This window comes from Carcharhinus amblyrhynchos, chromosome 4, assembly GCF_965287045.1.
Source record: "Carcharhinus amblyrhynchos chromosome 4, sCarAmb.v2.hapA, whole genome shotgun sequence".
Taxonomy (NCBI): Eukaryota; Metazoa; Chordata; class Chondrichthyes; order Carcharhiniformes; family Carcharhinidae; genus Carcharhinus; species Carcharhinus amblyrhynchos.
In genome coordinates, this window is record NC_137327.1 from 127,346,067 (window position 1) to 127,364,034 (window position 17,968).

A 17,968-nucleotide genomic window follows, 5' to 3' on the forward strand; every position below is an offset into this window, starting at 1 on the left:
TCAATCCTCATGATCATGGCTGATCGTCCAACTCAATAGCCTAATCCTGTTTTCTCTCCATAATCTTCGATCCCATTCGCCCTCAAGTGCTATATCTAGTCTGCCTCTTGAATACATTCAATGTTTTGGCATCAATTCCACAGATTCACCACCCTTTGGGTGAAGTAATGTTGCCTCATCTCTGTCCTAAATGGTCTACTCCAAATCTTCAGACGGTGACCTCTGGTTCTGGACTCCCTCACCATCGGGAACATTCTCTATGAATCTACTCTGTCTAGACCTGTTAGAATTTTGTAAGCCTCTATGAGATCCCCCCCCACTTTCATCTGAACTCCAGCAAAAGCAATCCTAATCTAGTCAATCTCTCCTCATACATCAGTCTCATCATCCAGCTATCAGCCTGGTAAATCTTTGCTGCATCACGAATAGAACACCAGAAACACAGGAAAGAGTGCGGAATATAGTGCTACAATCATAGCTTGGGTGTAGAGAAAGATCAACTTAATGCAAGATAGATCCATTTAAAAGGCTGATAACAGCAGGGAAAAAGTTGTTCTTGAGTCAGTTGGCATGTGACCTCAGACTTTTGCATCTTTTTCCTGACGGACGAAGGTGGAAGGGAGAATGTTCAAGGTGCGTGTGGTCCTTAATTATGCTGGCTGCTTTGCTGAGGCAGCAGAAAGTATAGACAGAGTCAATGGATGGGGGGCTGGTTCGCGTGATGCATTGGGTTACATTCATCACCCTTTGTAATTTCTTGCAGTCTTCGACAGAGCAAGAGCCATACCAAGCTACAATACAACCAGAAAGAATGCATTAGACAAAACCATCATAAGTCTGGACAAAGTCAATTGGAAGAAACTGTTCCCATTGGCAAAAGAATTACGAACCAAAGAAGGATGGAAGTGAATAGTAGGGAGGTGATAGTAAACTTCTGTGGAAACTGGGTTAGCCCACACTCAGAGTACTATGTACAGGCCTGAACTTTATATAGCAAAAAGCAGCACTGGAGAAATTGCAAAGAACTGATACTGCAATTATAGTGGCACCCCAGGGCTAAAGGACTTTCGTGTTCCCTCAGGAAATGTCTTGATGCTGAAACAACCCTTATCAATGTATGACGTTAGAAACTGCAAATGATTACTTTTGAAAAGGTGTCAACGTACAAGCAGTTACCTGGCAATACAACTGGCTAATTGCAGAGAGCAATGTTCCACAAGTGGAATGAGTGACAAGCTGTTTTGCTTTAGTTGGGGTCGGTATTGGGAGGGATGGCAGACAAGGTACTGAAGGCACTTTCTCTTGTTCTTCATTTAGATCCATGACCTTTTACAGCCTCCTGCTGTGATAGCTGGTTCCTTGGTTTGAGAATGGATGGCTGAAAAAGAAAAAAAGTATTAGTTACTAATTGAGATCGAATCCTTAGATGACCTCATACTGAAGCAAAATGCAGTGGGTGCTGGAAACCTGAAATAAAATCAGAACATAAGAACTAGGAGCAGGAGTAGGCCATTTGGCCCCTAGAGCCTGCTTTACCATTCAATAAGATCATGGTTGATTTTTACAGAGTTGGGTAGAGTAAGTGTAGATTGGGAGGTATGAAGTTAGAACTTGGCATTTGTAAAATTGTAAAATGTTAGGGGGGAAAACATTGTGTGGCCCTGTTAAAAGGTAATGTTTTTTCCTGCGCTTAGAGATTTAAAATGTAACTACACAGAGAACCCAAACTGAAACATTTGTATCGAAAGGACAAGCAGCAGTTTTTACCAAGACAACAGGCTTTTGAATTTATCCAATCAATTTGAATCAAGCATTTAGATACCAAGAACCTATTAAATTTAAATCTGATGGTTTTGACAACCTAGGACCAATCCTATTGTGGGAAATATTGATATGTCATCACAGGTATAAAAGAAGGGGGCAGTGGGACCAAGAAGAGAGAGCAACTGCCACCTGCCAGAGGTAACAGCTCTCAATTCTCACTCAAGAGAGAGAGAATCACACAACTTCATCGATATCTTAGAGAAATCACCATCTAGGTAGCAAAGGTACCAAAGAACAAGACATTGGTAAGGCTACACTTGGAATACTGTATGCAATTCTGGTCATCCTATTATAGAAAGGATATTATTAAAACTAGGAAGAATGCAGAAAAGATTTTCTAGGATGCTACCGGGACTTGATGGATTGAGTTATAAGGAGAGGTTGGACAGACTGGGACTTTTTTCTCTGGAGCATAGGGGTGATCTTATAGAGGTCTATAAAATAATGAACAGCACAGATCAGCTGGATAGTCAATATCTTTTCCCAAAGGTAGGTTGTCTAAAACTAGAGGGCATAGGCTTAAGGTGAGAGGGGAGAGATACAAAAAGGTCCAGAGGGACAATTTTTTCGCACAGAGGGTGTTGAGTGCCTGAAACAAGCTGCCAGAGGTAGTAGTAGGGGTGAGTACAATTTTGTCTTTTAAAAAGCATTTAGATAGTTACATGGGTGTGATGGGTATAGAGGGATATGGGCCAAAAGCGAGCAATTAGGACTGGCTTTTTAAAAAAAGGTAGCATGGACAAGTTGGGCTGAAGGACTTGTTTCCATGCTGTAAACCTCTATGACTCAATAAGACATTCCAGGCAGAAGAATCAACAGAGAAGGCCCAGGATATTCCAGAAAACACAAAACCTGGTTGTAATTAAGAGACAGACAAATTTCTATTTTTTGTTAATGCATGGGAATTGTATTTATTTGGACAGTATACCATAGAACCTTGTTTTATTCAGGAATAGGTGATTTTTAGAAAGGGTTTATTCGGTTTATTTTTTTTCTAACTCCACTGCATTTGACTGTTTCTCTGATGTATTAATAATTTAGTTACTTTTTTCATTGTTGGTTAGATAAATAAATTGTTACATGCTGCTTTCAGAGAGAGTGTCAGGGATTGATTTTATATTTAACCACTAGAAGTTGCTGAAGAGCAGGTCACACCACTTCACACACACTTTTTACAGATTATAGGGCAAGGTATCCCTCTTTGGGTGTTTCAGTTTTAGTTCTCAGAGGAGGTTTCAACCTTTGTTTTATAATAGATTGGATGCTCCGTTCTGGGATTTGAACAGTCCTAGATCTTTAAATAAACCTTAAGTGAGAAGTGGAAAATATGTTTAATTTGGGTCACTTGTGGGCAGTTAAATCAAAAGTGGGGAAAAGGCTCTTAATTTTGATAAAGAGGTTCTAGGGCTCAAAGATGATTCCTAAGTTTGCCAAAAAAGCTTAGAAAGGCAGAAAAAGATGACACGTTGAATTAGCAAACAGGCTGGAATTGGATTTCACCAGGGTTAACAGGAAAGCTCAAATTGTAACAGAGTTACCCAAGCATTTAGATACACCAGAGAAACAATCAAGTGCAGTGGAGTTAGAAAAGAATAAATTGCAAATGAGCAAATTGGAGTTAGAAAGCGAACTTAAAAGCTGGAGTCAGAAGAGGATCATCGTGGAGGAGGTATTATTGCCTGTCCTTATTGACTACCATCTGTGAGTTAAGTATTCCACACATTTACTTGCTAATCCCCCTAATCTACACATTTTTGGGGTGCTAAGGGGCAATTTAACATGGCCAATCCACCTAACCTGCAAATCTTGTGGGAGGAAACTGGAGCACCCAGAGGAAACCCACGCAGACACAGGGAGAATGTGCAAACAGGCAGCGACCCAAGCCGGGAATTGAACCCAGTTCCCCGGCACTGTGAAACAGCACGGTGCCGCCATGCTGCCCGCAAATTTCCTCGTGTTCCTCTCAGAGGATCATGAATCAAGGGCTTGGAAGGGTTCCGATTTTAATAAACATGCTCACACTAGAGTTCAACAATTAATGCTGGTTTCGCCAGCGATGCCCACATACTGTGAAAGAGTAAAGAAAATGTCAGTAAATCCACCCCAGAACCGCACAAGTCATTTTTATAATACACTTTCTATTTCCCAGTTGCGTCTGTAATGTTGCATGGCACCGAAGATTAAGGATACAAAATATGGCCACAAAAAACCACATTATCCACAGGCAGTAAATGGAAAATCTCAGCACTGTGCTGCAGCATTGATAAGCCAATCTGATGGCAATCACAAGACCGACTGAATCTCTGCTGGAACAAATTGAAATGATGCTTTCAGTAAAAGGATAAAGCAGGGCTTTGGAGGCAACTGTAAATAACCCATTGAAGTGTTTGATGTTTCTTTCAGCGGAGCTGTGACGTGCTGTGGGGAAGAGTAACGAGATGTGAATTGCAGCAAAACAATCGAAAAGAGCTCTTCAGTGATTGCACTTTTTAAAAATCGTCTTTACTTTTCATAGAGTTATTTTAAGTCAGCTGGACTACTTTGCTTCAGAAACATGCATCTTTGCCCCCTTTTTGTCACTTGTTCTAGAGATGTGAGCACCGTTGGCCAGGCCTGGATATTTTGGCAGCATTAATTTCTCTTGAGAAGGTAACAGTGCACTAACTGCTCAAACTGCCATAGCCCCCGTGCCATTGGTACATCCACAATGCTGTTAAGTTTACATGGGACGTACAGCACAGGTCACTCAACCCAAACAATTTATGTCAGTATTTGTGCTCCGCTTTAGCCTCCCAGAATCATAGAATCCATAGAATTGAGCGGCATGGTGACACAGTTGTTAGCACTGCTGCCTCACAGCGCCAGGGACCCAGGTTCAATCCCTAGCTTAGATCACTGTCTGTATGGAATCTACACGTTCTCCCCATGTCTGCTTGGGTTTCTTCCGGGTGCTCCGGTTTCCTCCCACAGACCAAAAGACGTGCTGGTTAGGTGCGTTGGCCATGCTAAATTCTCCTTTAGTGTGCTGGAATAGGCTCCTGGTTGTGGCGACTCGGGGATTTTCACAGTAACTTCATTGCAGTGTTAATGTAAGCCGACTTGTGATACTAATAAATAAACTTAAAAATAAAAGAATCACGTTCTGGACACACCTCGTACTTCTTAATGACAGCGTCAATTGTCATTGATCATATCCAAAAATAAACTGTCTATTTTGCACATCTTCGCATCCGATCTCTGTGATGTGGAGATGTCATCGTTGAACTTGGATGGGCACAATAAGAAGCCTCACAACACCAGGTTAAAATCCAACTGGTTTGTTTGGGATCACAAGTTTTCAGAGCACTGCTCCCTCATCTGGTGGGTCATCTGATGAAGGAACAGCGCTCCGAACGCTTGTGATTCCAAACAAACCTGTTGGACTTTAACCTGCTATTGTGAAACTTCTTACTGATCAATCTCTTCCCATACATGAATGATGAAGTTTGGCAAAGAATATCACATCATAAAGATCCTAATTTGATGGCCTACTTCAAAATGACTTGCAAGGAGATGCTTTGCTCACTCAGATAAAGTTAAAATGATTTGATTTGATTCATTATTGTTGCTTGTATTAATATACAGTGAAAAATATTGTTTCTTGCACACTATACAGGCAAAGCATACCATTCATAGAGAAGAGAAGGAGAGAATGCAGAATGTAGTGTTACAGTCATAGCTAAGGTGTAGAGCAAGATCAACTTAGTGCAAGGTAGGTCCATTCAAAGGTCTGATGGCAGCAGAGAGGAAACTGTTCTTGAGTCAGTTGGTACGTAACCTCAAACTTTTGTATCCTTTTCCCAACGGAAAAAAGTGGAAAAGAGCATGTCCAGGGTGTGTGGGGTCCTTAATTACTCTGGCTGCTTTGCCGAGGCAGCAGGAAGTGTCGACAGAGTCAATGGGTGGGAGGCTGGTTTGTGTGATGGATTGGGCTACATTCATGGCCTTACGAGTCTTACGAGTTGTGGAGACATGCTGATTGAATTAGACCGGCCTTCATTGGTAGTTTTCCACAGTTTCCACAGCGTACAGTTGTTAATTATTCCGATTATGGATGTTGGAATTTGTGCTGCACAAAATGTGCAAGATTGATATGGAGAACATCTTCAAATTTGATGTTAGTGAGGTCAACTTGTAAATCTAAGTAGTTAGTTTCTGTTTTGGCTGTGTCAGGCAATCTGTTAGAAATCTCTTTCTGTCCACATCTTTGTGTTGAGTGGAATCTGGCAATCAGGTGCTGCACCAGCGCGATCTCTTGTGGGATTGGTGGTGATGCTGCTGTATCTGGTAAGGGTAACTGGCCGAGTGTATTTGCATTTGATATTTGTGTTCCAGGGTTGTGCTGAAACATATACCCATATACTGCTAATGATTGAGCCACCTCTAGCTGTGCGGACGTGATTGGGGACACTGGTTTATCTTCTCTGAATAAATCTAACAGTGACTTGTGCTCTGAAATTATTGTGAAACGAAATGAGACTCCAGAAGGTAAACCCGTATCCTGGTATAAACTCTTCTGGGTGTTGAAGGTAACCAAAATCTTCATCCAACTTCAAGCGCTGGGAGGTGTGACTGAGGTCTAACTTGGTGTATTTTAAACCCCTGGCTAGTTTTGCATAGAGATTAAAACCAGACATCTAGGAATGGGGTATCTGTCTATCTGAGCTCCTTTACTGATTGTTAGTTTATAATCCCCGCAAATTCTTACAATACGATTCGGTTTGAAGATCGGAACGATTGGGTGCAGCCCATTCGGAGAATTGTACAGACATTGTAATAGTTAATTCTTCCAGTCTTCTGAGCTTAACTTCAATCTTATGATAAGGTGCACAGGGGCACCTTATGGCGGCCCTGTGAGGTGGTGGCACGGGCTCGTTGGGCCGAAGGGCCTGTTTCCCGGGCTGTTTTTGTTCTTTGTTCTTGTTCTTTGGCACTGGGTGGGCCTGAAAACGTTTAGGTGTTGCATTGGATTTGGATAAATTTTGCCTTTAGTTCCCCTTATACATCCTGGTTCATTGTGGAAAACCTCAGAAAACACAGCAGCTCCTGAAAACTTCCATCCTGCAGGTTTAATATATCCAACCAACTTAATTTTACCTGCTTGAGCTAATCATGGCCCATTAAACAAGGTCTGTGATCTTTAATTACCAAGACTGGGAACTGCGCCTTTGGTTGTGGAAGGACATGGTGACTGTTGTAGACCCGAGGGTCTACAATGTCTCTCCTGTATATATAGACAATATGGCTCCCAACTCAATATGGCCTTTGTGAAGGTAGCAAAATGCCTGCTCCACTATGACTGCAACCTCAGTCCCTGTATCAAATTCCATTTTGAGAGATCTGCCATTTACCACCAAGGCTATCTCTATAGGGGCATTTTACTAAGTTGGACCTGGTTAAGGACAAACAACTCAGGGCCCTTGTCAGGCTCTTCATCCAATTGAGAAAGCTCACGTCTCTTCAACCTGTGATTATCCCTCTCTCCACTCGCACTGTCTCTACCTGTAAAGATTTGATTACCTGTGAAGACACGCATCCCATCAATGCTTCACATTCCAATCTGTATCTTGCAATTGTGCCATTGCCTGTACATGCTGTTTTTGTGAACTACCTCTTCACTCACCTGATGAAGGAGCAGCGCTCCAAAAGCTTGTGATTCCAAATAAACCTGTTGGACTTGAACCTGGTGTTGTGGGACTTCTTACTGTAACTTTGTTAAAGAAGATAAACTAACTGTTATGGTTTGTTTTGCACCTTCTATCCTGACCGCTTCACCCTACACTAAGCTTGTAAATGACCCTTTCTGTTGCACCTGAAACACACATGTTCCTGTACCAACAAGCTTGCTGAGAATTCTCTCCCCCAGATCGAAAACCATCTTCCGGTTTCATTGCTGAACTTCCTATTTGGGCTCTGCTGCAGGTTAGTCTTCACAGCAGCCATAAACAGTTGACCTCATTTGGCACACCTTGCACCTCGCTTATGCCCTGCTCAGCACGCTCAGTCACCTGGGCCAGCTCCACAGATTTCTCCAAAGAGATTGTGGTCTCAGACAGTAATTTCTTCTGTACAAACAGGCTGTTGGTAACACATGGTCCCTTAACATTTCTCCAAAAACTGGGCCAAATTCGCAGTGCTCTGCCAGTCCTCTCAATCTGGCCAAGAAGCTTGAGACTGTCTCCCCTGGGTCCCAGATTGCTGAACGAAATTTGTACCTCAGCATTATGATTGAGGGACGGGGGTTAAAATAATATTTTCACCAACTCAGTGCTCCGGGTCAAAAGATTTTGGGCCAGATACTCCAAAGATGTCCAGGTTAGGTTGATTAAAGTTTATTTATTAGTATCACAAGTACGTTTATATTAACACTGCAATGAACTCACTGTGAAAATCCCCTGGTCCCCAAACTCTGGCGCCTGTTTGGGTACACTGAGGGAGAATTTAGCATGGCCAATATACCTAACCAGTTTGTCTTTCAGACTGTGGGAAGAAACCAGAGCACTAGCGGGAAACTCACACAGGCACAGGGAGAACGTGCAGACTCCGCACAGACAGTGACCCAAGCCACAAATCGAACCCAGGTCTCTGGCACTGTGTGGCAGCAGTGCTAACCACTGTGTCACCATTTGGTCATGCTAAATTTCCCCTCAGTTTCAGGTGGATTAACAGAGTAAATACATGGGGTTATGGGTTAGGACCTGTGTGGGATTGTTTTCATTGCAGTCTCCATGGGATGAATGGCCTCCTTCTGCACTCTGGGGATTCTATGAACTTTTGCTTTTCTTCAGTCGTTGCTTAATTTTCTACAAAGAAGTACTGCAATTTTTCAATATACTGTCCGCAGGTTTCCACTTCAGGGAAAAATGAATCAAAAACATTTTAACGTGCGTATGTACCTTTCTTCTTCATACTCTCAATGCTCAACTCTCCTCCCTCTCTAGCTGCACACTGCAACCCCCAACAACATCGTAAGATTTTTCCTCATCGCCAGTGTAATAAACCGAGGAGCACTCAATGTGGCTCAAAGAAATTATTGCCAACGATAAATAAATATTTATAAGAAAAGGGTCAGACTGAATTTAGGAAAACCTATGTTATCACCTGGAGATGATAATGGATATGCTTCATAGCAGGGACCTGGGTTCAATTCCTGTTTGGGCCACTGTTTGTGGAGTTGGCACCTTCGCTCCAAGTCTGCATAGGTTTCCTCCGAGTGCTCTGGTTTCCTCCCACAGTCCAAAGATGTGCAGGTTAAATTGATTGACCACCTTCAATTTCTCGTTAGTATCCCGGGAAGTGTAGGTTAGAGAGATTAGCTAGGGTAAATGTATGGGGTTACAAGGATCGGGCCTTGGTGGGATTGCTGCCAGTGCAGACTCAATGGGCCAATGTTCTCCTTTCTGCACAATAGGGATTCTAAGATTCTATGAAATTAATACAACAATGCGAGCATATTCCTGTGACATTCCTTCAGCTACTCTTTTACTGAGATGTGAAACCTTTTAAGATAAGCTGGTTATGACTTGTGTTAAAATAGCAGAGGAATACCAGTATAGCATTCAGCCATTAATATTGATGAAGACAATTTTTCTTAATACTATTTGAAGTACAGTTTGACTGGAAAATTGCCAGTTTTCATTCATCATAATTATCAAAAACAAGGCATTATTACCTGTCTTAATAGATGTCATTTAGCTTGGATTTTCAAATGTATTATTAATCAAACTGATTATTAGAATAAACAAACCTGGTGAGTTGGATTTTTTTAGAACACATTGAGATAATGGGGCAATCTTTGGATCGCTCAATGGCATGTTTTTCAGTGGCTGGAGTTTGCACACCATTTGCTGGTGGCAAGGTCTTCTGGTCCATCTGCTATCAGCTAAAACAAAATGAAAGAAATTGTCATTGACTTCAGGATGCGTTAAGGAGAACATATCCCTGTCTACAACAGGGACGAAGTAGAAAGGGTCGAGAGCTTCAAGTTTTTAGGTGTCCAGATCACCAACAACACGTTCTGGCCCCCCCACACCAACACCTCTACTTTGTCAGAAGACGAAGGAAATTTGGCGTGTCAGCTAAGACTCTCGCCAACTTTCACAGATGCACCATCGGAAGTATTCTTTCTAGTTGTATCACAGCTTGGTATGGCTCCTGCTCTGCCCAAGACCGCAAGGAACTACAAAATGTTGTGAATGTAGCCCAATTTACCACACAACCAGCATAGTTATTGACTCTGTCTACACCTCCCGCTGCCTCAGCAAAGCAGCCAGCATAATTAAGGACCCCACGCACACCGAACATTCTCTCTTTCACCTTCTTCCTTCAGGAAAAAGAAAGAAAAGTCTGAGGTCACAAACCAACTGACTCAAGAACAACTTCTTCCCCGCTGCTGTCAGACTTTTGAATGGACTTACCTTGTATTAGGCTTATCTTTCTCTATGCCCTAGCTATGACTGTAACACTACACTCTGCGCTCTCTCGTTTCTTTCTCTGTGAAAGGTATGCTTCGTCTGTATAGCGCACACGAAACAATACTTTTCGCTATATGTTAATACATGTGACAATAATAAATCAAATCAAATCAATGGGATTTCCCATTGGGAAACCAGGAGACCTGAAACGGGAGTGTGCCACTGGCGGGACCAGACAATCCCATCAGTATGAACAGCCACATAGTTCCAGCCAATGTCACAAGAGACAAAGGCCAGGATGTTCCAGCCACCCATCCCCGGAGTGGATTATTCTGCGTCTCACCATTGACCATCGATAGTGTACGTTGGGTCCTGCAGAGGCCTACAGCATTTGGCATGGCTTGTCCACCCTGCTGTGGGGAAATCCCATTTGGGCATCGGCTTTGGCAGGACTATAAGGTCTGCCAATGGGAAGGGCTGGAAAATCCTGTCGAGTCTTTATTATGCTTTGTGAATTTTGAGCTTTAATTTCATTTTTAGTCACTCAATAAAATATAAGGTACTTGGTGTCTGTGATGTTGGTATTACATTTGCCTCTCAATCGGACACTAGGGGCAGAATTTTCCCATCCCACTTGCCACAGGAATGGTAGCAGGTGGGACATGGACCGTGCAAAAGTCCATTGACCTCAGTTGGGATTTTTCAGCTTTATCATAGAATCATAGAATCCCTACAGTGCAGAAGGAGGCCATGTAGCCCATTGAGTCTGTACCAACCACAATCCTACCCAGACCTGATTCCTGCAATTCCACATATTTACCCTGCTAATCCCCTGACCTTAGGGTCAATTTAGCATGGCTAATCAACCTAACCCGGACTGTGGGAGGAAACCAGAGCACTCGCAAGAAACACACACAAACACCACATAGGCAGTGATCCAAGGCCGGAATCGAATCCGGGTCCTTGGTGCTGTGAGGCAGCAGTGCTAACTACTGTGCCATCTCATCATCCAGAGGCTTTAAGGCTTGCTTTGTGTGAATGCGGCCAGAAAATCCAGCCCTACAGGTTCAAGTACTATTCCAAAGGTGTAAGCTGGGGAGGTTTATTCATGTTCTGATCAGGGCACCATGGTTAGAGTGCACCCCAATCTCATTGCAGCTGGACCTGCCAGTGTGTTTAAGCCCTGCTCTTCTGCATGATGGAGTGAAACTTACCCAGTTGATTTTTTTTTGACAGTGTGTGGTAAGGTCTGGAGAGAAAACCGACCTGTTTTCCTAATGCCATTTTTCTCGCCAGAAGTAACACTGCCAAATTTTAGTAAGATCGCCCCCCTATAGTTTGAGACTACAGGAAAAGGAATGTTGTCACAAAGAGAGTTTTATTGCCTATACCAGCAATTTCCAACCTTTCTTTTAAATTTTGAAATAAGTTTAATAGGAGGAACTTTGACGAAAGGAACTTTGTACAGATTAATCTTTCTTCGCAGCTGCCTTTCTGATTGTTGCCAGCACATTGCTGAGCTCTTCTCTCTTCCTCTTTGCATGGATGTGAGTGCCAACTCTCTCTGATAAACTTGAGTGCAAGCTTGCCTTTAGAAACCTTCAGCAATTACATTGCACGCCTTTCATAGGGAGCAAAACCACAGACCTCACGGATCAGATCTCTTGTTTAGTTAGACATCCTCTTCTACGGCACTGCCTTGGGCTGGTTTCATTCTTGGTTACAGGGTGACCTTTGCACAGGCCGACTGCCATGGGATATCTGATCGCCATTTCCGCTTCTCTGTTAAGGCGCCTACAGCAACACGGCACACTTTAATGAGACAAACAATTCCATACACACCCATTTGTTTTCAGCTGAATCGATTACTTGTAAACGTTACATTTACTTACATTTACCCCATGGTTGCGACCTTACTAGGTTTACAGTATAGTAACAAACTAAATAAAGATCCAACTGCACTAATGTTTCAAATCATAGAATCATACAGTTTAAAGTGGCCCTTCGGCCCATCGAGTCCACACCAACACATTAGCACTGCTGCTTCACAGCTCTAGGGATCTGGGTTCGATTCCAGTCTTGGGTCACTGCCTGTACAGAATTTGCACATTCTTCCCATGTTTGCATGGGTTTCTTCCGAGTGCTCCAGTTTCCTCCTGCACTCCAAAGGTGTAAAAGTTAGATGCATTGGTCATGCTAAACTGCCCCTTAGTGTCCTGGGATGCGTAGGTTAGAGGAATTGTCGGGGTCAATATGTGGTGTTATAGGGTTAGGGCCTAGGTGGGATTGTGATCGGTGCAGACTCAATGGGCCAAATGGCCTCTTTCTGCACAGTGGTGATTCTATGATGAGAAACACTTTAACTCCCACCTAATCGCATCCGCCAAAACTTGGCTCATAGCCTTGAATGTTACAACTTGCCAAGTGCTCACCCAGATTATTTTTAAAGGATGTGAGGCAACCCACCTCCACCAAATCCACCACAGTTTTTTAAGCTTAAAGTTTATTTATTCGTGTTACAAGTAGGCTTACATTAACACTGCAATGAAGTTACTGCTAAAATTCAGTAGATGCCACACTCCAGTGCCTGTTCGGGCATACTGAGGGAGAATTTAGCTTGGCCAATGCACCTAACCAGCACGTACTTCAGGCTGTAGGAGGAAACCAGAGCACCCGGAGGAAACCCACGTGGTCACGGGGAGAACATGCAGACTTTGCACAGACAGTAACCCAGATTGGGAATCGAACTCAGGTCACTGGCATTGTGAGGCAACAGTGTTAACGACTGTGCCACCGCGCTGTCTCTAGAATACATGGAGCAGGATTTTCCAGCTGCAACCACTGCAGGACTGGAAAACCCTACCCAAGGTCAACAGATCTTTGCATAGTCTGCCCTCCCACGTCCACTATGATTCTCGAGGTGGGCAGGATGGGAAAATTCCGTCCATCTGTCGGAATCCAACCGCCCCGCCCACAACAGGAATCAAAGCAGCTGAGGGGGGATTGGGAAGGTCCGTTGACCACGGGTGGGATTTTCCAGTTTCAGTTCGAGTGAGGTTGTAAAATCATCTTCGACTGCGAGTGTTGACACATTTTCAAAATCTGCTCAAATCAACTATTCCTAACCATCCACAGTCCTAAACATGTTCCACACGCAGCAGCCAGTTAAAGCAGCTGGATTTCACCTTTTCACATTATTCTTCATGTCCTTGATTCTGCTACAAGCTGAGCCAGCTGGTCAGTACCTTCTTGAGCTTTCTCCCATACCTGCACACTCTCCATCAGATGTGGGTCTGCATCATGTTTCGTTCTTTAAAACGTTTGAAATACTGAATGTCTTTGTTTATATGAGATGGATGTTTTGTCTGCAAGTGACATTTTAACTTACTTTGTACCATCGCAGTGTTTGCCAACTTCTTTCTGAAGATCACACGTTTGGATGAGGGGCCATTGAGCCAGGAGTCAACACAAGTAAAGGGTAACAAGCCAAAACAAATCTCATGAATGCCATCAAATGGAACCGAACAAGAAGTTCAGTGGGACATAGGGATCTTGATGTTTTTTTCCACAAATCTCTGAAAGCAGGAGGGCATGTTAGTAGGATAGTGAAAAAGGCATGTGGGACACTTACTTTCATCAATCGAGGCATAGATTATAAAAGCAGGGAAGTCATGTTGGAATTTATAGAACTTTGGTGAGGCCACAGCTAGAGTACTGTGTGTAGTGCTGGTCACCACATTATTGGAAGGATGTGTTTGCACTAGAGGGGGTTCAGAGGAGATTCACCACGATGCTGCCTGAAATGGAACACTTACCTTATGAAAAGAGGTTGGGCAGGCTTGGGTTGCTTTCGTTGGAGCAGAAAAGTCTAAGGCACGGCCTGATCGAAGTGTAGAAGATTATGAGGGACATGGACAGAATAGATAAAGAGCAGCTGTTCCCCTCAGTTGAAGGGTCAGTCACAAGGGAATATAGTTCAAAGTGAGGGGCAAGAGGTTTAGGGGGTCTGTGAGGAAAAATATTATTACCCAGAAGGTAGTGATAGTCTGGAATGTGCTGCCTGGGAGGCAGTTTGCCTCACATCCTTTACAAAGTACTTGGATGAGCACTTAGCCCATTGCCTTGAATGTTACGATGTGCCAAGTGCTGGTAAATGGGGTTAGGTGGGAGTTCAGGTGTTTCTTGCATGTCAGTTTGACTCGATGGGCTGAAGGGCCTCTTCTGCATTGTACAATTCTATGATTCAAAAAGATTGACACTTCATGGAGGATGTTGAAGCACGTACATTCTTAAACATTGGGTTACCATCTACTGCAAGGACATTGCAGGAAATAAAGCAAGTGCTGAGACAAAAAGGAGAATATCTTTAAATGCAAGAAATCTGGAATGAGAACCAGGGAGATCCCCACTAATTTGACATTATGGCAGTAGTTTAAACAGCACACACATCTCACTGTCATTAACAATTTACTAGCTTTCAATGAGTGAATAGTCACATCGAGAGTATGTCAGTTTGGTATTCCCCAAGGACTTCATCAACACTGCACAGGATTGAGACAGGCCAGGGCACCCTTAGGGCAATAAATGCCAAAAAAAACAAGCCTGCAGGCTCTATCTCAATGCAAGGAGGATTTGTAATGAGGTGGACGAATAAACTGTGCAGACAGTCATTAACAGATATGATATAATTGGGATCACGGAGACCTGGCTCCAGGATTATTAGGAATGGGAACTCAACATCCAGATGTATTCAATATTCAGGAAAGATAGATGGGAAGAAAAGGGGGGTGGGGTAGGGTTGCTGGTTAAAGAAGTGATTATTGCAATAATAAGGAAGGACACAGCCAATAATAAGAAAGGACATTAGTGGGAGTTGTGTACAGATCACCAAACAGTTGTAGTGAGGCTGAAGCAGGAAGTTTGAGATGTGTGCAGTAAAGGTGCAGCTGTTATCATGGGTGACTTCAGTTGGGCTCACCAAACTGGTAGCAATGCGATGGTGGAGGATTTCCTGAAATGTATGAGGGATGGTTTTCTTGACCAACATGTCAACGAACTGACTAGAGAGCAGGCTTTCATAGGCTCGGTATTGTGTAGTGAGGGAGGATTGGTTAACAACCTTGTGGTGTGAGATCATTTGGGGAAGAGAGACCATAATATGATAGAATTCTTCATTGAGATGGAGGGTAACACAATTATGTCTGAGACTAGGGTCCTGAATTTAAAGCGAACTTTGATGGTGTGAGACGTGCATTGGCTAGGATAAGCTGGTAAAGGATACTTAAGGGGTTGACAGTGGATAGGCAATGGCAGGCATTTAAAGAACACATGGATGCACTTTGACAACTGTATATCCCTGTCTGGCATAAGAGTAAACACAGTAAAAAGTCTGACAACACCAGGTTTTAGTCCAACCTACTACCTGGTGTTGTCAGACTTTTTACTGTGTTTACGCCAGTCCAACGCTGGCATACCCACATCATGGCATAAGAGTAAAACAGGGAAGGTGGCTCAACTATTGTAATAAGGTGTACTGTGCAGAAGAGGCATTTCGGCCCATCAAGTCAACACTGACACGCAAGAAACACCTTATCTCCCACCTAATCCCATTTACCAGCACTTAGTCCGTTGCCTTGAATGTTAGGCATGCCAAGTGTTCATCCAGGTATCACTAACGGATATGATTGGGATCACGGAGACCTGGCTCCAGTGTGACTAGGAATGGGAACTCAATATCCAGAGGTATTCAATATTCAGGAAAGATAGGTGAAAAGGAAAGGGGGTGGGGTAGCATTGCTGGTTACAGAGGAGATTAATGCAATAGTAAGGAAGGACATTAGCCTGGATAATGTAGAATCTGCATGGGTGGAGCTGCAGGACACCAAAGGACAAAATAACATTCATTGTTCTTTTAAGATCAGGAAGTGCTAAACCAAAGAGGAGGCATATAAATTGACCAGAGAAACCAGCAAATCCCAGAGCACTGGGAGAAATGTAAAATCCAGCAGAGGAGGACAAAGGGTTTAATTCAGAAGGGGAAAATAAAATATGAGAGTAAGCTTGCAGAAAACATAAAAACTAACTGCAAATGCGGTTATAAAGAGAAAAAGACTGGTGAAGACAAATGTAAGTCCCTTCAGTTAGAATCAGGTGAACTCATAATGGGCAACAAAGAGATGGCAAACCAGCTGAACAAATACTTTGGATCTGTCTTCACTAAGGGAGACACAAATAACCTTCCAAAAATACTAGGGGACAGAGGGTTTAGCATGAAGGAGGAACTGAAGGAAATCTTTATTAGGCAGGAAATTTTATTGGGGAATTTGCTGGGATTAGTCTCATGACATAGAACATAGAACCCTACAGTGCAGAAACAGGCCCTTCGACCCATCGAGTCTGCACTAGCCACAATCCCACCCAGGCCCTATCCCCATACATTTACCCGCTAATCCCTCTAACCTACACACCCCAGGACAGTAAGGGGCAATTTTAGCATGACCAATCAACCTAACCCGCACATCTTTGGACTGTGGGAGGAAACCGGAGCACCCGGAGGAAACCCACGCAGACACAAGGAGAATGTGCAAACTCCACACAGACAGTGACCGGAGCCGGGGATCAAACCCAGGACCCTGGAGCTGTGAAGCAGCAGTGCTAACCACTATGCTACCATGCCACCCATACAAGGTCCCACACAAGAAATTAGTGAGCAAAATTAAAGTTCATGGTAATGGGGGTAATGTATTGACGTGGATAAAGAACTGGTTGCCAGGCAGGAAGCAGAGAGTGGGAATAAACAGGTCCTTTTCAGAGTAGCAGGCAATGATTAGTGAGGTACTGTAGGGTTCAGTGCTGGGACCCCAACTGTTTACAATATCCATTACTGATTCAGGCAAAGGAATTGAATGCAATATCTCCAGATTTGCAGACGACACTAAGCTGGGTGGCAGTGTATACTAAGAGGCTGTAGGAGATTTGGACAGGCTGGCTGAGTGGGAAAATACTTGGCAAATACAGAATAATGTGGATAAATGTGAGGTTATCCATTTTGGTGGAAAAAAATAGGAAGGTTATTATCTGATTGGTGGCAGTTTAGGAAAAGAGGAAGTGCAACGGGGGTATCATGGTGGAACATTCGCTGAAGGTTGGCATGCAGATACAGCAGGCAACGAGGAAAGCTAGTGGCATGCTGGCCCAAGAGGATTTGAGTATAGGAGTAGAGATGCCTTACTGCAGTAACATAGGGCCTTGGTGAGGACACACCTTGAGTATTTTGTACAGTTTTGGTCTCCTAGTGTGAGGAAGGGCATTCTTGCTATTGAGGGAGTCCCATGAAGGTTCACCAGACTGATTCCTGGAATAGCAGGATTGACACATGAAGGGAGGCCGGATCGACTGTGCTTAGACTCACTGGAATTTAGAAGAATGAGAGGAGATCTCTTAGAAACATATAAAATCCTGATGGGACTTGACAGGCTAGATGTGGGAAGAGTGTTCCCGATGTTGGGAAGTCCAGAACTAGGGGCCACAGTCTAAGAATAAGGGTTAAGCCATTCAGGACTGAAATGAGAGGTGTGAACCTATGGAATTATATACCACAGAAAGCTGTGGGGGCCAGTTTGTTAGAAAGGTTAAACAGGGAGTTGGATGTGGCTCTTGCAGATAAGGGATATGGAGAGAGAGCGGGAGTG

General features: G+C 43.4%; 1 pseudogene; it reads right to left on the reverse strand.

Annotated features, from left to right (window-relative positions):
- Nucleotides 1-11,745: 11,745 nt before the first annotated feature.
- Nucleotides 11,746-12,049, reverse strand: LOC145342701 (large ribosomal subunit protein eL36 pseudogene; annotated as a pseudogene).
- Between the last annotated feature and the right edge of the window lie 5,919 nt (nucleotides 12,050-17,968).